A 22598-nucleotide genomic window follows, 5' to 3' on the forward strand; every position below is an offset into this window, starting at 1 on the left:
GGATATTACAATTTTTTTTTTTTTACTGGTACTGTAACTCCACCCCCCCCCCCATGCCTCATACCACTCTTCTATGTGTGTAGAGAACTAACTGACACACATACACAGCACAGTGTGCAGTATGTTGTGCTATATTGAGGCGTGCACGTGGGCAGACTAGGGTTGCCATCTGTCAGAATTTCTTCTGGACTGTACAGATTTTTGGTTTCATGTTTAGAAGCCAAAGTGAGGGCTAAAGTGTCTAGAAATAGCCCAGATTTTAGTCCTCTGAGATTTGTAACTTTCTTATTTGCTGTGGGTTCATTTTTCTCCAGCTGATGGAAGAGGTGGTGAAGGCACTGTCTGGTCTTGCAAAGCTGTAGAGGGAGTTTTCTGTTGGGCTGGGTGGGAAGAGCGGATGGCAGGGCAGTTCATTCCTGTGTTGCTCCTTTTCCTTGCTGTGCCTGGGGCTTCTCTTTGCTGTTGTAGGCATGCTCTGGCTGATAGCACATTCGGCTTCCCACCATCAGCCAAAGAAAAAGAGGAGGTCTCCCTCAGCATGAAAAAGTAGGAGGCTTAGCACTGACAAGGCCATTGGCCCAGAGACAAGAAGAAGCCCCACAGGCAAGAAGAAAAGGACCTGGCATGGCAGAGTCTGATGCAAAGAAAAACCCTGTTGGGTTGAAGCAAAGGAGAGGCCCAATTGGCCGATAGGTGCTCCCCCATCCTGCCGGCAACCCTAAGATGAAAAGAGGCCTGGAACCGGCAGGGATGTTGTCCAGAAGAAAGGGAGAGAGACCCCATAGATCCATCAAAGGACCTCATCCTGCCAGCAACCTGAAGAAGCAGAGAAGCCCAGCCTGTGTTTGTGCATGAGAGAGAGAGTGTGCATGGGTGCGTGTGTGTTTGTGTGTGTGTGTGAGCCAAAGAGACAGAGTGCATGGGTGTGTGTGTGATCCAGAAAGAGAATACATGGGTGTGTTTGTGTGTGTGAGTCAAAGAGAGAAAGTGCATGGTTGCAGGGGCGGTTCTATAATGAGGCAGGGTAAGGCGGCTGCTTCAGGCACAGGCAGCAAGATTTTAAGGTGGCAAAATTTCCCCCTGAAACCTTCCTGCCACAGCCACCTCACCATTCATTCAGGCAAACTCTGGTGGCAGGAAAACCTGTAGTGCTGGTGGTATGGAGCAGCAACATGCTGGCTGGATTTCCATCCTCCACCAGCAAAAAGTAGGTCCCAGTGGCGCGGCTCTGTGATGTGCTGGTGGGATTCCCACTCCCCACCAGCAAAAGGACAATCCAGCGGCCAAAGAAGAGTCACCACGGTACCACCAGCATTTTCCCCACAGCCGTCGGCAGGAAAAGGTCTATGGTACCACCAGCATTTCCCCTGCAGCCGGCGGCAGGAAAGGGTCTGAGATGTCATCAGTATTTTCTCCACAGAAGAGACCTTACTGTGCAGCCAGAGAAAAGGTCCAAAATGTGTGTGTGAAAGACTTGCCCTGTGACAGTGAGTGCCTTTGTGTGAGAGAGACTTTGTGAGTATGTATGAGAGGGTGGGAATGTGTACATGTGTGTATATATAAAAAGGTGGGCGTTTGTGAGATGGAGAATGGATATGGGTGGATGTGATTATGAGAGGGTGTGTGTCTATATGAGAGGGAGAGGGAATATCTGTATGAGAGGGTGGGAGTATTTGTATGAGAAGGTGTGTGGAGATGAGTGTATATGTGTATTTGAGGGGGTAGGGGTGGTGAGTATGTGTGTGTGTGTATGAGAGGGGGAAGTATGTGTGTGTATGAGAGGGGGTGTGTGTGTATATGAGAGGGGGTGGTGTTTGTAAATGTGTATATAAAGGTGGTGGGGTGGTTTGTGTGTATGTGAGAGCACCTGTATATATGTCTGTGAGAGAAGTTAAAGTCTGTGCACCCTCCTCCAATCTACGACAATCTCAGGAGGACTGGAAATCGAAAGTTCCCAGGTATGGAGAGTGGGAGATTTTTTTTTTTGTCCTTGTTAGTTTTAATTATTGGATATGATGTATCTGCTTTTTTGAAATATTAGTGTTTGGTAATATTTTAAATATTTTATACATGTTTTTAATTGGCTGAAGTAATCAGCAGATTTGACATTCTTTTTATTGGTATGTTTAATGTTTTATATTTCTTGATTGTGTTTGTATTGCTTACAGAATTTGGCTCCTCGTGATTTCTAGTTCAGTTTTTGACTTCATGTTTCAATTTAGAATTTATAATCTCTTTATTCTGTATTTGGTGAGAGTCTATCTGTGTTCTGCTTGTGTGACTGAGGCTTTAGATATTTTGCTAGCATGTAGTTACTGTGTATGAATTTACAACAACCTGGCATTAATCTGTTTTCCTAATAGGAGGTGTATTGGTGTTTAGGCCTGATGTAATATTTGCAGTATGGCTTTTTCATAGGTTGAACATAAGAACATAAGAATTGCCATACTGGACCAAGGATCCATCAAGCCCAATATCCTGTTTCTAACAGTGACCAATCCAAGTCAGAAGCACCTAAACATTAAATAAATCTCAAGCTACTATTGCTTAATAATTAATAGCAGTTTATGGATTTTTCCTCTAGGAACATATCCAAACCTTTTTTAAACCCAGTTATACTAAATGCCATAACCACATCCTCTGGCAATGAATTCCAGAGCTTAACTATGTGCTGAGTGAAAAAAAAAATCTTGATTTGTTTTAAATGAGCTACTTGATAACTTCATGGTGTGCTCCTTAGTCTTATTATCTAAGAGAGTAAATAACCAATTTGCATTAACTTTTTCAAGTCTTTTCATGATTACAGAGACTTCTATCATAACCCCCATTAGTTTATGTATTTATTTATTTATTTATTTACAAATTTTTATATACCTACATTTGGTGGATTCCACCATAACAGTTTACAATATTTGCATAAAAGTTTCTAATCCAGTTTCAATGTCTAAATTCATACATAAGAGTAATACAATAAAAAGAGAGAATAAAATATGTATAAAATATTAATTGCAAATAAAATGTATCCAAAGTAAAATAATAATTAAATAAAATATGATCAGGAATTAATATCGGAAGTGAAAAGTAAAAAGTTCATGTAAAATTTCTGCATAAAAACTAGTAAAACAATTCAATTTCTGTATAAAAACTAATAAAATAATTCAATGATGGAAGTAAATCAGCTAATGGTATATACAGGAAACGTTAAAATGGCAAACAGTAACAATCAGTTTTAGAGTGGCATTTTAGTTGTACACTTACTTTAATGGTCCTATCTCCTGAGGCAGACACTATGTACTTATCATCAAAGTCTACCACATCAACAGCTGCCCGATGACCAACTAGGACCCTACGCAGAGTAATGTCAGTTAGAGAAGCCATGTCCCAAACAGCACGTTACCATTAAACCATTACAGAACCGCAGATGAAGCACAGCCTCATTGTGAATTATCAGTGTGTTAAGAACCTCTCCCATATTTACATCCAAACTCTTACTGTGGAATCTGAAGATCCAGTAACAATTACATTCTCATCATACTGCAGACAGAGGACAGAACCTGTGTTTCCATTACTTAGTTGTCTTTTCTCCAAACTTAACAGCCTTAACTTCCTTAGCCTTAACTCATAGGGATGCCATTCCATGCCACTTATTTTGGACGCCCTTCTCTGCACTTTCTCTAGTGCAACAACCTTTTTTGAGACGTGGTGACCAGAACTGTACACAGTACTCAAGATTCGGTCTCACCATGGAGCGATACAGAGGCATTACGTCATTCATCGCTTTATTTGCCTTTCCCTTCCTAATAATTCCCAACACTGTATGCTTTTTTTTTTTATCACCACAGTATATTGAGATGATGATTTCAATATATTATCCACTCCGATGCCTAGATCTCTTTCCTGGGTGGTAACTCTTGACAGAACCTAACATTGTGTAACTACAACAACACCTCCCATTCCCCTTTAAGTATCTCCCACTTATCTTCTTTCTGGCAAAGGGGTGAAGCCTGATTCCTCCTCCTTCCCAGACTTCTCCCCAAGGGTACCCCTTGTTTGTTTTCCTCTTTTCCTCTCTTTATTCTTGCTGTTGAACTTTACTGTGCTCCTGTGCCTGGGGTAACACCCTGTGTATGTGCACGTCCTTACCCTCTTTCTCTTTTGGTCTGCTAAGCATATATAGACATGTAGACTCCACACCACTCCCATATCATGTGAAAACAAATTAAGTTGTTCTTCCTTAATTTGTATGGGTGAGGGCAGAGGGAGGGGGGAAGAAGAGGATTTGTTTATCTAAGTTGATTTTGTAATTATTTACAAACATTTTTAGTACCCAATAATCCTATTTGAGCACTGAAAGACATCCCTTGGTGAAGACTTCTAAGGATCCTACAACACAACAGCTCAGCTTTGTTTTAAGATTTTTAAAATCCCAGAATCTTCATGATGCGCTCCTCACTGACTGCTATTGAAAGTCCCACCCTCTTCCTCTCCCTCCCTTAAAAATAAAAAGATAAAAGAAATATTGCTTTGCATGAATAAATACTAATATTTGCATTCTGGTACTTTCCCTGTGAGTTGAAATTAAAAGCAAAGGGGTAGATTTTCAAAAGCCTACGCACGTAAATCCCATGTATTTACGCACGTAGGTGGCCTTACGTGCGTAAAGCCCCAGGACGCGTATAAGTCCCGGGACTTCGAGAAAGGCGAGGGGTGGTCCGGGGGCGGGGTGGGGCTTGAAGGCCCCTGGCACAGCTGTGAGCGCATGTTATAAAACCAGGCATCTATGTGTGCGTGCCGGGTAGTGCGCGCACATGGACGCACGCACGCAACCTTTTAAAATCTACCCCAAAGTAATATGCAGATACTAAGCAATGAGACTGTATGTCAACTTGATCCTTTTAAAAATTAAAGATGTGGCATTGTGAAGCAGTACTGAAGACAGTAAGGATGCTTATGCTTCATTACCACGTTTGAACTATTAAAATATGGAAAATCCAGCCTCTAAATAAAACCCTCTAATTTACCCTTTATGCTAAGAACTGGTTCAGTGGCTCAGTTACATTTTTTTTAACTTTTTTCATTGTGCCTATAATTTTATATTCTGAAGGCACATAAACTGATTCTAGTAGCATAATACTGAATGAAAGAGGTAAATGAAAACACACAGTCCATCCATGCTTTAATGTCTTTCATCTGGATTCTGTACTGCATTGTTCTGTAGATCTCCTCCACCCTAAAATAGTTTTTGAAAATCTTAAGCTCTAGTTTTCATTTTATGAACACCAAAATATGATTGTTTAGTACTGCCAACATTCTACACAAATTATATGTAATTAATCCTATCAGCCAACAGAAAAGGGGAAAGAAAGCATAATTACTGCTGTAATTGCTGAATGCCCCCAATACATTGCACCAATTAACATGTTTTTATTGGCGAGTACCTTTTCTCTGGCTCATGGTGCTCCACACGAGGTTGCATTAATAAGGCCTCTAGACACGGGACCAAAGCTCTCAGTACCATAAGCAGAAGATCCCAGGTGAAGACAACAACTATATTAGCCATGAAATTTTTGCTGCTTCTTATAGGCTTAGATTCAATCAAAACATTTTTTACAATGTTGAATAGTACAAGCTGTTTCTCACTCAGTGTCATTATTATATTTTGTCATGAATAATTCCAAAGTACAACGCATTGTAGCATTTGATTTTTGTTTTGATGTCTTTCAAGTACAGATGATATTACTAAAAAAAAATATAGGTAGGGGCCAAGGGAGGATGGATAAAGCCAAAGGGAAGAGAGGCAACTACCCTGCTGGAAGCTGGTACACATATCCACTAAGGCCTGGATTCACTAACACCGCCGGGCTCTCTGAATCCCGCGGTAACAGGGGGCAGGGGAGGGGGGGGCGAAGCGAGGGGGAGCGGTCCTGCGATCAGACTATTGCTGCCAGAATCACGCCAAATAACACCATAAAAGGTGTAGTTATTCGGCGCAAAAATGACAGCAAAAAGGATGCGTACCTTTCGCTGTCTGAGAAATCTTCACAGAGTCGGTCCCGGTACCGCCCTGACTTCTCCTCTTCAGGGGCCAACTCCGCCCTGAGCTAGCTAACGCACGATAGCTTTAGAAAATAACCCCCTAAGTCAGAAAAAATGTTTAACTATATAAATCCAGTAAGTTGATCAAAAAGTTCAAACAACTCTAGAGAGATAAAAGCCCTCCTTGTGATGCATAACAGATAGTTGATTTCAAATTTTTCAACAGTGTGAAATGTTAAGGAAATATTTTAACCAACCAAAACAAAAGGTATCGCCAAATGTTTCTTTCAAAACTGTTCTTCACCTCAAAGCTAGACTACTATTGAAAGGTGAAAAAATTGAAAACAATTTTTTTGTAGAACATCGGGACTGCATCAGCAAGCCTTTGACGACGTACTCAGTACCTTACCGAGCCGTCCGGTCTTATCAATCATTTGCAGCCTGTCAGAGAGCAATAATTTATCATAACACCATCCGGTGCTCTTTAGCAAAATAACCGTATGAATGTTTATCACTGTTTGTATGGAAATCTTATGCTCATGGTATTAGTGATGACTCGTAGGATTCCAATATAAAAGGAACCATCCGGTGTTCTTTGACTAAATGATCAGGAGCTTATATATCAATATTTGTGACCTTTACATCTAATGTTGATGACTCTTAAGATTTCAGTGTAATTGACTGAATTAATTTAATACAGTTGATTCGACAGCGGCCGTGTTTCCCAGCCTCTTGGCTGCTTCATCAGGAGTCAAGATGTCACAAAAAGAGTCTATAAGAAAACCAAAGATATTTTATAATCATTTCTGTTATCAATAAGCAAAAACATTATACTTAGCTTTTAAAGGTGTAGCAACCTATTTCAACCAGGACGTGATGTCTCTCACTTAGACGCCGGGCTAGAGACCGCATCAAACCAGAATCTGAGATTAAATAGCCTGCTCTTTTGCGGGCATCATGACGTCAACAATGTCAATTAATGCCATGGTAACAAGACGCTAAAGGAGGCATCTCCTCAGAAAAAACTCTGGGGAAGACAACCTGCATGTTGGACAGTCAGTATGGAGGACTTTAGAGATCAAAATTATTATAAAAATACCTTTAACTCCAGCATAGAATTGAGGCCCATCGGATGTACTGTGTCCAGGAAGTGAATCCAACGTTGTTCTCCCTGTAATAATCTTTTGTTGAAATCACCTCCTTGCCATGAAGGTATCAGCTGTTCAAATACGCAAGCTTTTAAATCGTCAAAGGCATGGGAAAATTGTAAACAGTGAGATACTAGTGGTGCAGTAATTCGACCCATGTTAATACAAGATCGATGTTCGATCAACCATATTTTAAAAGATCTTTTGGTTTTCCCCACATAACATAAATTGTGAGGGCATTGAATAATGTAAATTATTCCAACTGATTGACAATCTCTATTCTGCCTTAATTTCACAGTCTTGTGTAGTCTTGAGAAGTTGAAATCATAATGTGGCAAACTGTACATGACCCGCAACTTTTATGGGCTCCTGAATATTGAGCCATCTGATGCAATGATGAATCCAAGTGTACAAACTGGTCTTTAAGATTAGTACCTCGAGTAAATGTGAATCTCGGGATATTCTGAAATTCCGTATGTAATTGTAATGTATGCCGATTACCTGTGATGATCTTCTTCATTTTAGAAGTCATAGATTAATGAGGTAATACACAAGTCAGTATATCTTCTGTGTCTTTAGAGCATGGTAGAAATAACCAATCATGGTGTGTATACTTGGCCCTCATGTATACTCTCTTAATACATCTTAGAGGGTAATCCCTCATCTGAAACCTCGTCCAAAGCTGCTTAGCTTGAAAATGAAATTCTGATAGGGTCATGCACAATCTCCTGATTCTAAAAAATTGGCTGGTGGGTACATTTTTTTTCAAGGACCTCGGATGAGTGCTCGTGAAGTGCAGCAGTGTGTTACTTGCCACTTGCTTTCTGTATAGAGTGGTTTCAAAGCCATTCAAAGTTTTTATAATATGGATATCCAAAAAATCAATCTCTGTGGTTTGAATGTTAGCAGTGAATTTTAAATGTAAATTCCGATTATTCAACCACAAGAGAAAGGCTTGAAAATCAGTTGAAGTCCCTGTCCAAAAAAGCAGGATGTCATTGATGTACCTCTTCCATGTAGTAATATACTTTGCAAAGGGATTGTTCAAATAGATCCATTTATCTTCAAACCAGCCCATGAACAAATTTGCTATATCCGGGGCCATTGTGGCCCCTATTGCTGTGCCACATATCTGTTGAAAAAAAGTGCCTTCCCATGCAAAAAAAAATGTTGTCAATGCTATAGTGTTAGAGCTATTAAAAATGACTTATTAACAATGCAAGGCATTTCCATCATATTAGGAAGGGTTCAATACAACCCATGATGCTATTCTGTAGGTAAGCTCCCAAGGGCTAGGGTTAGGAATTGGATAATTGCCCACCCCACCCCCTGATTGCCAATGTCAGAAACTAGTCTGTTGTATGATATTGTTAGAGCAGCCTCTATTGCTTATGTTAACATTTGCTCCATTATATCAAAGACAGAAGTGATATTGCAATATTTGTTAGATTATCTTCCTGATTTATTCTTTATTTTTGAGACCTGGCATTCCATGTCAGAAAGGTAATTTGCTTCAAGTAACATGGCCTGATGAATATAAATTTTTGCATAAAAATTGGCCTGCAAGAAAGGGAGGAGGAGGAGTTTTATTTTATAAACCCAGTTTTTTGTTGAAGTGACTTGCATTGGTCTTAGGTAAAGGAAGTGAAAGTCTGATAGCGAGATGGAATGAACGGGTCTTAGCTCTCCTTTATTGTCCCCCAGGATACCTAAGTAAAGATCATTTCTATCCCTGGTGATTTTTTTAACAGCTATGCCAATGCGTGCTGAAAAGGTATTCATTATTAGATATTTCAGTACCCATAATAACTGCCAGCCTAGGGGTATGTTCAAGGAATTTGAACTGTTAATGGCCTCTTTTCATCTGTGCCCTTTGGTTATTGACCTGACCCATAAAGCAGGTCATGTTTTAGACCAAGATTGTCTCTCAGTGCCTATAGTTAACTGGGCAGCTATTGGAAATATTACAGTTGAAGAAGTTCCCTGTGCTGACCATTGTTTAATTATGCTTAGCTGTCCATTTAATGACCGAGGGGAAGGCAGTCAAGCTGAAATCTTTACCAAAGGGGACTGCCCAGTTGTGGATAAGGCAAGGTTTAGAGAGAAATGGAAATGGATATTATCAAAGGATAAGGTTATCCAAACCTCTGTGGAGCATTTTGCTACCTTATTTTTAGAAAACATAGCTTCTGTCTCACAAAAAGTGGCTTCAGTGGGAATAAATACCATTAAGTTTAAAAAATAGAAGAGTGCCATGGTACAATTCTGAATTAATAGTAAAAAAAAAAAAGGAGATTCATATTGCAGAGTGCCACTGGTTCAGAATTATTTCCAAGAGCTCCATAAACAATATAGGGCACTTATTAATTCAGTACATAAAACCTATTATTCTTCCCAGTTAACAAAATCCCTGAACCATCCAAAAGAGATCTTTAATATTATTAATGGGCTTATTAAGACCCTTGATCATAAAAATTTCCAAGAGGAATTGTCACCTCAAGATTTTGCTAAATTTTGTAAAACTAAGGATGAGGGCCTTAACACAAATAGAAAGTAATTACTTAGTGAACGATGGGCAAGATATGCACTAGGTTTCATTTGATTATGTTTCCAGAGTAGAAACTGAGTCTTTACTGGTGGAATTAAACTCCCACTGTGCCCTGGTACCATGTCCGATATGAATTTTCACTTTGTTGAAAGATAATTTTATAGAGTATTTTGTCCAACTGATCAACTTAAAAGGGCAAACTTGTGATTGCCCTTCCTGAAGAATACAGGCCCGTATCTAACCTTTTTTCTATGGGTAAATTCCAAGACCTGGAAAACCAAAACCAGCTTATTTGATTTCTATCCTAGTTAATGGGAATCCATTTTGTTTATTGAGCAAATAAAAAATCTAGGGATCATTTTTGATAGTAGTTTGCATTATACAGCTCAACTGCAATTGGTTCTTTCCTCTGAGTATTTTAAATTAATTACTCTGACATATTAGATCTTTTCTGGACCCTCTAGTCTTTAGAACCATATTATAGGCGTTTATCCTAACAACAATTGATTTTTACAATTTCTTGATATGAGGTTGCTGAAGAATTCAATTTGTATGTTGCAATTATTACAAAATTCAGCAGCATGCATGATTACAAAAGTACCACCACAGGAGCACATCAAGCCCTAACTTAGGCATTTACTTTGGTTGCCAGTCATACATGGGTTAAGTTTAAAATTTTAATATTGATTTTAAATCTCTACAGGTTGCTTCACCCAATCATTTAACAAATTTGTTTAAATGGTATTGCCCTCCTGCACATTGCAGTCTGCTATACAGCTTCTTTTGGAGATCCAGATGATTAGGGAAGTTCTATTACAGGAGACCAGAAAGCGAGCATTGTCTGTAATAGCTCCAAAACTTTGGAATGATTTACCTAATAAACTATGTTCCCTAGATGATTTGAAAAGCTTCAGAAAGTTGCTGAAGGTCTTCTTATTTAAAGAGGTTTTTGAATGAATCAGACCTGTGCATGCATCTTATCTTTGTGTGTTTTGTTTTTTATTGTATTGAGGTCTATATTCAAAAGCCATTTAGATGGATAACTGAAATAGTCTCATTAGTAAACACAGAAGAAAATAATTCATTTAGCCTTTCTGCAATGGCCTTATCTTCTCTAAGAGCCCTTTTAACCCCCAAATTATGTAATGGTCCAACTGACTCCCTCACAGGTTTCCTGCTTTGGAAATATTTTAAAAAGGTTTTATTATGAGTTTTTGCCTCATGGCTAACTTCTTTTCAAATTCTCTTTTAGCCTGGCTTATCAATGTTTTACACAACTTGACAATGCTTATGCTTTTTCCTATTTTTATCAAATGGATCCTTCTTACAATTTTTGAATGATGATCTTTTGGCTTAAAATAGCCTCTTTCACTTCACCCTTTAACCATGCTGGAATTATTTGGCCTTCCTTCCACCTTTCTTAATCTGTGGAATACCTCTAGACTGCAGTTCTAAGATGGTATTTTTAAACAATATCCACACGCTGAGGTAGATCTTAAAAAAGTACACGCACACGTACTTTTGTTCGCGCAACTGGCGTGAACAAAAGTACGCTGGATTTTATAAGACATGCGCGTAGCCTATGCAAAATAGGCACGCGAGTGCCCTGCGCGCTTAAATCGGGTAGGATTTACGCACGCAGGGCTTTTAAAATCTACCCCTTATTGTGCACTTTTAATCTTTGCAGCTGCACCTTTCAGTTTTTTCTAACTATGTTCACCATTATATCAAAGTTTCCCTTTTGAAAATTACTGTTAGGACTATAGATTTAGTTATTGTCCCCCTTCAAGTCATTAGTTCAAATCTGATCATGTTATAATCACTATTGCCAAGTGGCCCCTCCACTGTTACCTCACCAAATCCTGCATTCTACTAAGAATTAGATCTAAAAAAGCTCCCTCTCTTGTTGGTTCCTGATCCAATTATTCCATGAAGCAGTCATTTATTCCATCTAGGAACTTTACATCTGTAATTTGTCCTGATGTTACCCAGTATTGGGGTAATTGAAATCTCCCATTATTACTGCACTGCCAAATTGGTTAGCTACCCTGATTTCTCTTAGCATTTCATCATCCATCTCATCATTTTGTCCAGGTGGACGGTAGTATACACCTATCACTATAATCTTACCCAACATACACAGGATTTCTACCCATATAGATTTTATTGTGCATTTAGTCTCTTGTATGATCTTTATCCTGTTGGACTCTATGCCCTCCCAGACATAAAGTTCCACCCCCACCACCAAATTGATCCTCCCTATTATTGCAATATAATTTGTACCCTGATATAGCATTGTCCCATTGGTTATCTTCCTTCAACCAGGTCTCTGAGATGCCAATTATATCTATCTCATCCTTCACTGCTATACATTCTAACTCTGTCATCTTACTTCTTAGAATTCTGGCATTAGCATAATAGACATTTCAAAGTGTGTTTTATTTGCATTAACAACCTGCTTTTCAGTTGATAGGGATAATTTGAAATCCTGTAACTCAGGTGATTCTTTACTTATAGGCACATGGACTACATTTGCGTTAATTGGAAACTCCCTAAGATGCCCTAACTCCTGTATCCTTCAAAGATAGCTCTGTCCGAACCATGCACTTCTGAGTGACTGTTGACTTCCCCCTTGTTCTAATTTAAAATCTGCTCTATCTACCTGTGATCATATCTCTCTGAAATGGAATTTTTTGTTTTGTTCTCCCATCACCGAGAAGAGTGATGGGAGAACACTCACTCACTCAGGAGTGAGGAAGAGCCTTCACCATCTTGGGAGATCATAGCCCTGGACCTTATGAATGATTAATCAATAATAAAACCATCTCATAAAAGCTGCTTGAACAATGAAAAGCAAGCAAACAATAGACTATGCTATTTTAAAAAAATGTTATTAGTATTGTTTTACTATTATGATGGATGTTTAATATTTCTTCATTTTATTGTTTGATGTTTTGTGATCAAATCTTGAAAGGAATACAAAGATTATTTCAAATGCTTAGACTTTAGGGTAGGAATGGATCCTTTTCACTTGATCCAGAGGGTGGCAAAAGGGAGTTTAAAAAAATGCTCTAGTCTGATATGTTATATGTTTGGTTTACCTTGCCAACATGCCTGAGTCAGCTCTGATAAAATGGTGAGGTCACACATAACACACAGGGGGAGGAATGGTTGCTATAGTTATTCTATCTGTTAGAGAGAAGTCATAGACTTCATGGGTCAAAGGAAACAATAGAAAACAAAAATAAATTGGAATGAATGATATTTGTTTCATTCATAGGACCCCTCCATTCATTTGGGAACTAATGAATGAAACAAATAGGGTCCCATTTTGTTTCAAATGAATACATGTCCTTAGTATCTGTTCACTTACGCATCTGAATGCAATTCTATTTGCTTGTTTTTTTGTATAACCATGTCAACCTTTCTACTAAATTTTCAAGTTTCCACTTATATGTAATAATTCTAACACATTTTCTAAATTACAAAAATGAAGGTGTCAATGTCAGTCAACATAGTTTGTTTTTACTACCATAAGAATGAACCATTCTTAGTACATTCTTAGATGAATAATTCCTAAGTGAAAAAACTGTTGAAAAATGAATACAAAAGTTATTACCATCGTATGGGTAGATGTATTCTTCCTGTAAATTGTAATAAATCATAGATGAATACTGGAACCCCAGCACTTAGCAATGTCAGTACCAAGCAGTAAACACACTAATGACCATAGACCATTGTGACAAATTGCAGTTCAAACTTACAAAGTCACCTTTGGTAAAAGAGAAATATCAGAGCTGAGACAAAAAAAATAAACAATTAAAAAGGGAGAAATTTGTGGGAAAAAGGAAGGTGGAAAGTAGAAAAATTAAATGATAAGGATAAAGTGAGAATTATTTTTAAATTAAAACTAAATATATAAGATGGATTAAATGTAGCAGAAGTACAAATTTAGGAGATACAATCTACCTCAGGAGTCCTATTCAATTTTCAGTCATGTCACAAAAATGTTCAATATTTTTAGCAACTTATAACTTCAAGTTATAGGCATTCATAGACAGCAGGCCAATGTACTACAATATGCTAATGCTTTTGCATTTCTTAATGTATGCTAAAAGGGCTTTTATCTAGAATAATCTAGTTAACACACGTTAACAGGGTTTTTAAGGTGTGTTAACCACTGCTTATGAGGTAATGAGATGCTAGCAAACTAACACAAAACACATTTGCATATCATTAACATGGGCCATTCAAGTGTGCTGATTAATGCATGCTAATATTGATGTCAGTGCACGTTCTTACACTGGCCTCATGGTCTGATTTAGTAAGAAATGTTTCTCCATTCTGTGTCTCTGGGAAAAAAAAAGCTTAGTGAATCCTTCCATAATGTTTTTATCCAAAATAGCTTGTACAACTGATCATAGCACAAGCATGAATAAAAATGTAAATCAACAAAAGAAAGGAACTGTCAGAAGAGACCAAAGCTTTGATAAGACAAATGAGAACAAATGTGAACATGACATACAAAAGCCTTCTCCATGTAATTTAAGTGTTCTAATTAGTGTCAGTACTTAATCCAAGAAGATGCACAGAAAACAAAAAGTAAAAATGCTAAAGAAATAGTTATTTTGTTTTAAAATTCCAAGAAATCTTATAGAGAATTGTGTATACAAAAAAAAGAATAAATAACAAAGGTTATTAATTCCAGTGAATGCACAACACAATATTCTTAATAAACTGCTTCCATAGCAGGAATTCTATGAGCTAATATTCAGCGCTACTTAGCCAGATAAGTACAGCTAAATAGCAGTGAATGAGTATCTAGTCCCATTTGGCAGCTGCCAGTAAGCCAGATAAGTTGTGGGCAAGGTATGGGTATTCTGGGGAGAAGCTACTTATCTGGCTAATTTAGACTAGATTCATAAAAAAGCTATAAATAAAGTGAAAATAGAACCCACAATAAAATAAGGGGCATGGTTAGGCTAATTTGCAGGCTTCTGCATTGCATAAGTAAATAACATATGGCATGTTGCATCAGCGCACAACACATTGCTTCAATGCATTGCACGTTGCCTCACCGCATATCGTGACATTTTACACGGCTAGCGTAAATTAGTGCGTGGTGCGTAATTTTTTCAGTTTAGATATCCCTGCAGCTTCTTCTTTGAGGCTGTGTCAGGCATCGGAGAGAAAGGAGTGGAGAGTTGGTGAGTGGTTTAGTGGGAGTAGGAACATTTTCTGGTTCGATTACCTGAGTGTGTTGTCTGGTCTTCTGTTGCCATCTGTTTCCCTTTACCTTGGTTTTTTGTCTTCTTTGTTGAAGTGAAAGTTTTTGTTTGTTTGTCCAGTTTGTCTGTCTTTTGGTGTGGACGAGTGATGTGGAGGACTGGCAGAGTGAAGAGGAGTGGGGAGAGTGGAGGAGAGAGGAGGGGTGTTGGTTGAGGAGTGTGGAGGAGTGAGGATTGGTGTTTGTGGTGAGGAGGCGTGAGGAGGAGTGAGGAGGTTGGAGCATGAGACACATGGGGAGAGAGGAGAGGCATGAGGAGGGGAGGAGGGAGGGGATAAGGGAGGAGAGGAGGTGGGAGGACGAGGGTAAGAGTGGGAAGAGTAGGGACAGGGACAGGAATAGAAATAGGTAGGAGGGAAGGGATAGGAAGAGGGAGGATGGGGAAGGGGATTGGCAGGCAAGGACGGAGAGAAGAGGGTGGCAGGCTACGGATAGAGAGAGGAGGGCAGAGGGGAAGGGATTTGGCAGGGCAGGGGTGAGGGTGCAGAAAGGGAGGGGAGAGGGGAGAGGGGAGTGGGAGGGAGAGTGTGCAAAGGGAGGAAACCTGTCCAGAAGCATAAGTGGCACACCCTTCTGCCAAGCAGGCAGCAGGATGCCCTCTTCACAGGGCTATCAAGTTCAGTGTGCAGGATAATGAGATGGTCATTGCAGGGGTCCTGGAGCATTATGCCATGCTTTTTTGGCCAAGGCCTCAAAGGCATCCAAGGGCTAGATCTGGTGCAACATAATCCCAGGGCATTTCCAGGCACAGTGGAATCCAACAAAGCGGGGAGCAGGTAGCCCACAGATACTGAGACATCAAGGTGAAGTTGAAAGCCAAGGTGGCGGCCAGAAATAAATATATGGCAGACTGGAGGAAGAGCCCCTTGTCCCATCATCCTCACCCACATGGAGAAGCACCTCATGCAAAGCCTGGGACCGGATGTCTTCGAGGGTATAGCTGGGTGGCTGGACACCATGTGAGCTGCAGCCGATAAGCTCACTTCACCTGTAAATGGGCAGGCTGCATCAGGTGTACACATCATTTGGTATAAGATGCTCACAATGCTTAAGAAGCAAACTGCACCTCTGATGCCAAATGAAAAAAGGATACTTGCTGCCATTGGTAATTATTAGGGATGTGAATCGTTTTCCATATCGTCTTAACGATAGAAATCGTGTGGCAGGGCAAGAAAATCGTCTTAGGCACGATTTTTTAGTTAAAAAATCGTTAAAAATCGTTTTTTCCGATTAGTGCGCACTAACTCGAGTTAGTGCGCACTAACTGGGAGTTAGTGCGCACTAACTGAAAATGATACAATTTGACACTTTTCAGGTCAGTTAAGGTCAGTTTAGGAATGAATATGTATTCCTATTGGCTGCCCTCTTATTTATTCATGTTACCAAGTTTCCTACTGACAGTATATGGGGGATGGGAAATGGAAACAGTTGGTAGCTTGACAAAACAAGTAATGTGATCAGTCAATGTGACTAGAACTTGTGCCCTAACCCTGATACCAGGGGTATTGTGATCTTCCTGCACACAGTGCCCTATCCCTATTAATACCAGGAGTGTTGTGATCTTCCTGCACACAGTGCCCTATCCCTAATACCAGGGGTGTTGTGATCTTCCTGCACACAGTGCCCTATTCCTGATACTGGGGGTGTTGTGATCTTCCTGCACACAGCGCCCTATTCCTGATACCGGGGGTGTTGTGATCTTCTTGCACACATCCCGATATCAGGGATAGGGCACTGCATGCAGGAAGATCACAACACTCCTGGTATTAATAGGGATAGGGCACTGCATGCAGGAAGATCACAACACTCCTGGTATTAATAGGGATAGGGCACTGCATGCAGGAAGATCACAACACCCCTGGTATCAGGGATAGGGCACTGTGTGCAGGAAGATCACAATACCCCGGAGGAGTGAGGGTCAGGCAGCTCCCCCCTGTCTGTGAAGCCAGCCTCTCACTAGTAATGCAGGGAGGGAGCTGTCTCAGACTTCACCATCCTCCCCCCCCCCCCTCACCCACACACCATTCACTAGCTGGGACATGGGGGAAGTCAGGAGTGAGGGTCAGGCAGCTCCCCCCCTGTCTGCGAAGCCAGCCTCTCACTAGTAATGCAGGGAGGGAGCTGTCTCAGACTTCACCATCCTCCCCCCCCCCCCTCACCCACACACCATTCACTAGCTGGGACATGGGGGAAGTCAGGAGTGAGGGTCAGGCAGCTCCCCCCTGTCTGCGAAGCCAGCCTCTCACTAGTAATGCAGGGAGGGAGCTGTCTCAGACTTCACCATCCTCCCCCCCCCCCTCACCCACACCATTCACTAGCTGGGACATGGGGGAAGTCAGGAGTGAGGGCCAGGCAGCTCCCCCCTGTCTGTGAAGCCAGCCTCTCACTAGTAATGCAGGGAGGGAGCTGTCTCAGACTTCACCATCCTCCCCCCCCCCCTCACCCACACACCATTCACTAGCTGGGACATGGGGGAAGTCAGGAGTGAGGGTCAGGCAGCTCCCCCCTGTCTGTGAAGCCAGCCTCTCACTAGTAATGCAGGGAGGGAGCTGTCTCAGACTTCACCATCCTCCCCCCCCCCCTCACCCACACACCATTCACTAGCTGGGACATGGGGGAAGTCAGGAGTGAGGGTCAGGCAGCTCCCCCCTGTCTGCGAAGCCAGCCTCTCACTAGTAATGCAGGGAGGGAGCTGTCTCAGACTTCACCATCCTCCCCCCCCCCCCCCTCACCCACACACCATTCACTAGCTGGGACATGGGGGAAGTCAGGAGTGAGGGTCAGGCAGCTCCCCCCTGTCTGTGAAGCCAGCCTCTCACTAGTAATGCAGGGAGGGAGCTGTCTCAGACTTCACCATCCTCCCCCCCCCCCCTCACCCACACACCATTCACTAGCTGGGACATGGGGGAAGTCAGGAGTGAGGGTCAGGCAGCTCCCCCCTGTCTGTGAAGCCAGCCTCTCACTAGTAATGCAGGGAGGGAGCTGTCTCAGACTTCACCATCCTCCCCCCCCCCCTCACCCACACACCATTCACTAGCTGGGACATGGGGGAAGTCAGGAGTGAGGGACAGGCAGCTCCCCCCTGTCTGTGAAGCCAGCCTCTCACTAGTAATGCAGGGAGGGAGCTGTCTCAGACTTCACCATCCTCCCCCCCCCCCCTCACCCACACACCATTCACTAGCTGGGACATGGGGGAAGTCAGGAGTGAGGGTCAGGCAGCTCCCCCCTGTCTGTGAAGCCAGCCTCTCACTAGTAATGCAGGGAGGGAGCTGTCTCAGACTTCACCATCCACCCCCCCCCCCTCACCCACACACCATTCACTAGCTGGGACATGGGGGAAGTCAGGAGTGAGGGTCAGGCAGCTCCCCCCTGTCTGTGAAGCCAGCCTCTCACTAGTAATGCAGGGAGGGAGCTGTCTCAGACTGGTATCAGGGTTAGGGCACTGTGTGCAGGAAGATCACAACACTCCTGGTATTAATAGGGATAGGGCACTGTAAGAGATGACTGTAGTAGATTGAATAAAGATCTGATGTTTCTGCTCTCCTCACACCAAACAAAAACAACACACAAGCAGAGAAGCCCTTCTTACAAAGCTGAGCTAGTGAGTTAAGTAGGAGGAAAAGTAAACATACTGGTGCCAGTGTGGCTACTTAAAAAATACACTTACCAACAATCAATTACATATATTTGAACTGTGTACAGTTCCAGCCAGGACCACCTTTCTAAAATGCACAGTGATTGGCAAATTCAACATGCACTAGCATTTCAGGTGCCTGCTAACAAAAATAATAAACAAACAAGTTCTAGTCACGTGAGTGCTGATCATTACATTACTTTTTTTGTCAAGCTTCCAACTGTTTCCATTTCACATCCCCCCAACCATATTGGTAACATCAATAGATAAGAGCACAGCCAGCCAATAGGAATACATACATACATATTCATTCCTAAGTGACCTTTACTGACCTGGGAAGTGTGAACACTTTGTTTCATTTTCTGTTGGTGTTCGTTAGTTTCCAGTTCCATTTCCCATCCCCCCAACCATCACCTCAGTGGTAACCTTGGTAATATCAATAGATAAGAGGGCAGCCAGCCAATAGGAACACATATTCATTCCTAACTGACCTTCAGTGACCTGGAAAGTGTTTATTTGTATCATTTTCAGTTAGTGCGCACTAAATCGAGTTAGTGCGCACTAACGGGGAGTTAGTGCGCACTAACTCGAGTTAGTGCGCACTAACACGATTTAACGATTTTTAACGATAAATCGTTAGAATTTCTATTGTATTGTGATCTATAACGATTTAAGACGATATAAACATTATCGGACAATAATTTTAATCGTTGAAAAACGATTCACATCCCTAGTAATTATGTCTTATGTTTTGTTGCCACAGCTCTCACCCATGAAGCTGTCAGTCCCAGCCAGCAAGCCCCAGAAATCTGCCAGCAAGCCCAAGGGACCAGCAGTGCAGCAGCCCTTTTGCACATGGCCTTCCTGATGGATGCCCCGAGCAAGGTGAGTGAGGAGGAAGAGGAGAAGCAGCAGCCACAGGCTCAGGAGGCATTGTAGATGCTGCAAACCCTGGGTTCACCCAGTCCACTCAGTGTGTCCCTCAACCTCTCTAGCTTCATGGAGGAACCTAGCCTTGAGTAGAAATCAGTAGATTCATCACAATCTTGATTCAGCACACCACAGCGCCAGCCTGAAGCACCATGCCCTCAGCAGGAGCAGCCCAGAATCTCCATCATGCCACATTAGGAGGCCCAAAGTCCTGCACTCCACACCACCATCACAGCACTGCTACCAGCACTGCCATCAGCACTGGCACCAGGCCCAGCACCAGCACCAGCACCAACAACATCCCCACCACCAGCAGAGGAGTCCATGCAAGAGCAACAGGACCACCTGGAAAGGATGCATGGGGTATACCTCTGACACACACAGGCAGAGCTATTACACTTTAGGAGGGCTGTCAACAGGCAGAACCAGATCCTGCAAAATCAGACTGCTGCAAACACACAGAATGTTACAATGCTGGCTGCAGCAGTCAATAGCATGACGAATGTGCTGACGCAGATCATGCAAAGGATGCCTGGGCAGCCACCTGAGTCTTCCCCAGCATCACTGGAGTCCACTTCCCGCAGCAGTCCCCGGGCTGACAGATGCCAGAGGGGTAGGCCCCCAAAAGACATGCCCCCCGCCCCTGCAAGTGGCAAGCCACGACATGGCAAGGGGCCATAAAGGATGAAAGGTGGTGATATGGAATGCCAATAAGAAACCAACAATCCTGGGTGGGCCCCCTCTACAGAGTTCCTGTGCCAGCTAGATGGAAGAAGCCTGCTGGACCCATCCTCACTACAGAGTTCCTGTGCCAGCACGTGGAAGGGATGGTCTACTGTCAGCCCTCCTTGATGCTCTGCCCATATTCCATCCTCCTTGATGTGGCCTCTAATCATGGTCCAGCTGCTGCCTCTTTTCATGTCTCATGACCTGCTCTGGATGTTGGTGTCTCATCTCATCTCAGCTGATGCTGCTGCTGCTACCTCCATGCTGCTATGTCTTCTCCTGGGCCTCCTGCCTCCATGCTATGCTCTTTGGTCCTGGCCCTGATTCCCCCATGCTGTGCTCTTTGATCCTGGTCCTTCTGGCCTTCTTGCTGAACTCTGCTGCCTTTGTACTTAGGTGTCCCCATGACTGCACTCTTTCAGCATGGACTGTCTGTGGCTTTCACTTGAACTCTGCTGCCTTGGCCCTTAGGCTGTCCCCTTGAGTGCAATGCAACATGGACTGTCTGGGGCCTTTTCTTAGCAATCACAAAGCAAGGCTTCTATCAGCTCCAACATTAGAGCTGTTCTAAAGCTACTGGGGGAGCCACTTTTTCTTTCTATGCTCTTTGTTGTAATCATGATTGTGCCAAAAGGATACGATGCAAAGCCTGTATATGTAATGATGCCATTTCTAACAATGTATGTACAGGTCTACACAGAATGTGCTGTTCATGTAATTTACAATGTTTTGTTCTATTTGCTATCTTGTCCTTGCAGAATGTGATTACCTAAGACTTTGATCTTATTTCAAACAGTGGACTACATGTCTTCGCTAATAAAGTGGTCACTGGTTTGAAAGATACACTTCCTGGTAGGCTCCTTTTATTGTGTGGTTTTTGTGTTAGCGGTTCACTAGTTACCACATGATCTTGCATGCTAGAATGCCCTTGCACATTCCAACTAGCCACTTATCTAGCAGGCAAGAACATATGGGCTAGGCTATACAGCTGAATGCTCAGTGTATGCTCCTAAGGAAGTCGTTTATTACTGGGGACCTTCAGTATTACCTCTTGTTGCCTTCTCTGCACTGCATACTCTTAGCTAACTCCTGCTTACAAAGGCTTGTATATGAGTTGGAGAGTAGCTAGCTGCCCAACACAGTATCTTGTGTACATAAAAGGTTTGTGTGGTGTTAAGGGGAAGTTAGAGTCATCATCACACAAGACTTGATCTTCGGCCCCCTCACTTGTGTCATGAGTCAAAGGCTATCTGTACCCAACCATTTGTACCTTTCCCATTAAACCAAATATGATGTCTACTTGCTGATAGTTGGAACTGAGTATGCTGCTGTGTGCAGCTAGGGAAGAGGAGTGAGGGAGTATTGTCATGTCGAGAATGTCCACAGGCTAGCAGCAAAAACCAAGAGGGCTGCTGCTGCTTGGCACCAGGCAGACTTCCACAGACTGACTGGCACCCCTGTACTGGCATGGCTTGGGGATATGCATAATACGTGTAAGGTAAGGATGACCTTACAGGTAGTATCCAGATCCTGAAGGTAGCCCAATACAGAGATGGAAGTCTGCTTGGTCCCAAACAGCAGCAGCAGTCCTCTAGACAGGCCCTCAGCTCTTTGCCTGTGGACATTCTTGACAAGACACTCTTCCTCACTCCTCCTCCCTACTTGTCACACAGCAGCAGACACTCAGTTCAAGCAGTCACCTTGTACACAGCGGTGTCAAAGGGAAAGGTTGGTTAGTGTACAAATGAAGTGCCAAAAGTGCTGAGCAAAATCTGTCCCCTAAATTCTACAGCAGATATGGCTATACCATATCTATGTATGCACAGGAAAGCTATCGACCTGCAAATTGGCAGAAAGAAGATAGCTCTAACCTGTCAGCATATACAGAGTGAGTGTCAAAAATGTGAATGTGGCCTGGGGTGGCAGACTCTCAGTCTGCTGTTCATGATATGATCATCAGAGAGGAGGCTAAGGAGACCAGTGATTGGAAAAAGAGACTCTCAAATAGGACTGCCACCAGACCTCTTGCACCTGCCAAGAAAACAACCCCCCCCCCCCCCACAAACACACACACACTCAACATCCTTCACTGAGTATCTCACTACATACTGTCAGTAAACCCTCATCCAGACCATTCATCTGAATCAGGCCGACATCGATGCCATTAGGTGGTCCTTGCCACTCCTCGTTCATTCCATCCCAGCATTCCCTCATTCAGTGGAAAGCTTCTTAAACCCACTTCCTCCCGCCTTAAAGTGGCAAGCCTCAGTGACAGCTTAACCTCTGGGT

The sequence above is a fragment of the Rhinatrema bivittatum genome, chromosome 2 (assembly GCF_901001135.1).
Source record: "Rhinatrema bivittatum chromosome 2, aRhiBiv1.1, whole genome shotgun sequence".
In the NCBI taxonomy this organism is placed as follows: Eukaryota; Metazoa; Chordata; class Amphibia; order Gymnophiona; family Rhinatrematidae; genus Rhinatrema; species Rhinatrema bivittatum.